This window comes from Onychomys torridus, chromosome 21, assembly GCF_903995425.1.
Source record: "Onychomys torridus chromosome 21, mOncTor1.1, whole genome shotgun sequence".
Lineage (NCBI taxonomy): Eukaryota > Metazoa > Chordata > Mammalia > Rodentia > Cricetidae > Onychomys > Onychomys torridus.
The window spans coordinates 29085084-29089312 of record NC_050463.1 but is presented as its reverse complement, the minus strand read 5'-3'; positions in this window follow the sequence as shown (position 1 = coordinate 29089312).

The window sequence follows — 4229 nt, the reverse complement described above, 5'->3', positions numbered from 1 at the left end:
GACAATACAAAAGAGGAAGTGCCCGATGGGCTTTTCCTTTCTTACTAAGCAAAGTAAAGGTGGTTAGGACACTCATGTTAACCAGAGGAGTGACTGACAGAGGACCCCGGAAATGGGACTTTGAACTTACTCAACTGTTCATTTCCTGCTTATTCATAAGGTAAAGATTCAACAACTGTTGATTTCTTCCCAGCAAAGGGTATGAGAGAGTTTTATTGGAGCCAATTATGAGCAAACATAGCCCAGGAAAACAGGGTACCCCAAGTTCCAAAGTTCCAAAGTGGTAACTGTTTCATGAAGGGTTTTTTTTTCTTTGTTTTGTCTTGGTTTTGGGGTGTCTGTGTATGTGTGTGTGTGTGTGTGTGTGTGTGTGTGTGTGTTTTGTTTTGTTTTTTGAGACACGCTATCTCTATGTAGCCCTGGCTGTCCTGGTACTCGCTACGTAGACCAGTCTGGCCTTGAACTCACAAAGATCTGCCTGCCTCTGCTTCCTGAGTGCTGGGTTTAAAGGCACACCACTATGCCCAGTTTAGTTTCAGCAAGTTTTTATATTAATGGAACAATAAAAGTCATAAATCAATATAATTTCAAATACATTGGTGGAAACATCAGGTAGGCAGATCACAGCAAAGAAACCCCAGGGAAAGGCATCAGATCTGAGGCCATTTTTAGCTTCTGGATTGTTAGGAACTAGTAACCTGCTTTGTTAATACATCCCAAAGGTTTTGCTTGATAGGAGCTTTTGGAAAAGTTCTAATCAGCCGATCAGCTTCTGTCTGGCACTCTTAGTTCATGTGTGCTAGATATTCAGTATGGCTTTTGGTTTGTTTCCTGTTTTGAGACCTGTATGGTCCTGGAGTTTTGATTCTCCCATCTCTGTCTTCTGAGAGCTAGGATTACAGGCATGGCATGAGCTGCCTTGCCTCAATCTTTTTCATGGAAGAGACTGAGAAAGAATGGGAAGTGAAATGGGCTGGTTTGGTTGGTTAAAGCATGTTGTCACTGAGGACAAAGGCAACCTTATTTCTGTACCTTGATTTCTATAAGGCTTCTAGCAAACCTATGCTCTTGGTCATTGGCATCATGGCAAATTAGCCCAGGCTAGACAGATCACCACTATTAGTTCACACTATTGATAATGCACAAGAGATCCTCCTGAACACACAGGCTTGCAGTGGCACACAAGTATTCAACATCACTGATTATACCAGAAAGCTAAGACACACTCAGCTGGAAATAGAGAAGTCTCTGCTCTTCCGCCAACAGTGTTCTGGCATGCCCTTTCCTCTGTCTTTGCACAAACTACCAGAGACTTTTTTCTTTTAATATTACACAACAACATGTTTCAAAAAGAGCATTTTGAGCAGGGCATGGCAGTGCATACCTTTAATAGCATTCTGGAGAGGAGGCAGGCAGATCTATGTGAGTTCAAAGCCAGTTTAGTCTACATGATGATTTCCAGGACAGCCAGACCTATATAGTAGAGAGACCTAGTCTCAGAAACGAAAACAAAACTAAAACCCATTCTGACTTTTTAACCCAATTGGCCACGTAAATTTGCCCCAAGTGGGGCCTCACACTCTAGCTCTGTGGTTCTCAACATGTGGGTCACAACCCTAGTGGGGGTCAAGTATCAGATACTTACGTTATGATTTGTAGCAGTAGCAAAATGACAGACATGAAGTAGCAACAAAAATAATTTTATGGTTGGGGGTCAGCACAACAGGAGGAGCTGTATTAAAAGGGTCGCAGCGTTAGGGAGGTTGAGGACCACTGATGGAGCTTTTCTTTTTTCTTCTTTTTTTTTTTTTTTTGAGACAGAGTCTCTCTGTAGCTTTGGAGCCTGTCCTGGACTAGCTCTGTAGCCCACCTGCCTCTGCCTCCCAAGTGCTGGGGTTACAGGCGTGTGCCACCACTGCCCGGCCTGGTGTAGCTTTTCTAGTGGAATGTCAGGGATGTTTTTCAGTATGTACAGCTTCTGCTGGCACCTGAACTCTTGGATTTTTCCCCTGAGACAGGGTTTCTCTGTGTAGCTTTGTGCCTTTCCTGGAACTCACTTTGAAGACCAGGCTGGCTTTGAACTCACAAAGATCCACCTGGCTCTGCCTTCTGAGTGCTGAGATTAAAGGCGTGTGCACCACCGCCCAGTGTGAACTCTTGGTTTTTTTTTTTTTTTTGGTTTTTTTTTGCCAGACCTGAGGACTGAACCCAGGGCCTTGCGCTTCCTAGGCAAGTACTCTACCACTGAGCTAAATCCTCAACCCGAACTCTTGTATTTTTAAAGGCTCTGTGTGTATGTAAGATCTGTGTGAATGTACATGTGTGTACATATTCGTGTGTGTGTGTGTGTGTGTGTGTGTGTGTGTGTGTGTGTGTGTAGGTGCAAGTGCCCCCATGTCACAGCATATGTGTGGAAGTCTGAAGACACCAAAGATGTCAGCATTGGCTCCTGCTTCATTTGAGGCACGGTCTGTTGTTTGCTGCTGCCTCACCAAGGCTGACTGGCCCACAGGCTTCTGGGGATTCTCCTGCCTCTGACTCCCATCATGCTGAGAGAGCATTGGGATTACACACACACTATTGTTCCTGATTTTTATGTGGGTCCTGCATCATTTGAACTCAGGCCCTCACACATGCCCAGTAGCACTTTATCCACTCAAAGGCAGCCCCTGGATTTTAAACTGTTCATGAAATTTGTGTGTAAATGTACAGTCAAGAAAAAGAAAAAGAAAAAAAAAGAAAGAAAAAAAAAAAAAAAAAGAAAACCTAGGCCAGCAAGATGGCTCAGCAGGTGAAAGCATTCCTGCACATGTTCAATCCTCATCAATCTCTGGAGCCCTCAGCAGAAGGGGAAAACTGACTGCTGAGAGTTATCTTCTGACCTCCAACATCGTGTACACCATGGTGACGGCAAGCATGTGCTGGCACCCAAGGCTTTGTGAATGCAAGACAAGTATTCATTCTACCAACTGAGTGTCATCCCAACCCGAGTCACTCCAAATAAACTACTATATACCCACTAGATGAAATAAAAGGCAACATTAAAGTTATGAAAAATAGATGAGCATGGTAGCATACGCCTACAGTCCCAGAACTTGTAAGGTAGGGGCAGAAGGATCAGGAGTTCAAGGTCATCCTTGGCTATATACTGAGTTCAGGATCAGCCGGAGTCATATGAGACCTTGTCTCAAAACCAAGGAATACAGCTGGGCAGTGGTGGCTCCTGCCTTTAACCCCCGCACTTGGGAGGCAGAGGCAGGCAGATCTCTGTGAGTTTGAGGACAGCCTGGGCTACAGAACAGCTAGGACTACATGGAGAAACCCTGTTTCTAAACAACAACAAGACACACATACACATACACACACACACACACACACACACACACACACACACACACACACACTGGAGCTCATGAATTAAAAAATATCTGGGATGACATGACTGTAATCTTAGCTACTTGAGGCTGAGGCAGGAGGATTCCAAGTTTGAGGCCATCCTGGTTTACTTAGTGATACCCTGCACTCAAAAATACATGTACAATAAAAGCAGGAGCAGCAGCAACAGCAGAACAGGGTGTGGGGGTGCACACCTTATTCCCACCAGCACTCCAGAGGCAGAGGAAAATCTCTATGCGTTCCAGGCCAGGCTGATCTACAGCGCACATTCCAGGCCAGCCAGGGCTACTCAGGGAAACTTTGTCTTAAAACAACAAAAACAACACCAACAACACATAGATAGGTGCTGCTCTCAACTTTGATCAGGTAAACTTCTTTCTACAATGGGAAACAGCTAATTCAGAAACTCATACTAGCAAAGTGCTTTGGGTTTTTTTGTTTGTTTGTTTGTTTTTTGTTTTTTTGTTTTTGTTTTTTGTTTTTTTTTTGAGACAGGGTTTCTCTGTGTAGTTTTGGTGCCTGTCCTGGATCTCGATCTGTAGCCCAGGCTGGCCTCGAACTCACAGAGATCCGCCTGGCTCTGCCTCCCGAGTGCTGGGATTAAAGGCGTGCGCCACTGCCGCCCGGCTGATTAGAACTTTAGAAGCCATTCCACAAAGTGCTTTGTGATGAGATCCTGTCTCAAAATAATGAAACAACAACAACAACAACAACCTACTGTGGGGTTCTGACAGAGGATTGAGGTAGTTTCAATGATTATTATAGAGTTTAGTCTGAATAAGCCAGTCCTCTCAAACAATATTTACAAGAAAAAAAAATGAGATTAGCAAGTT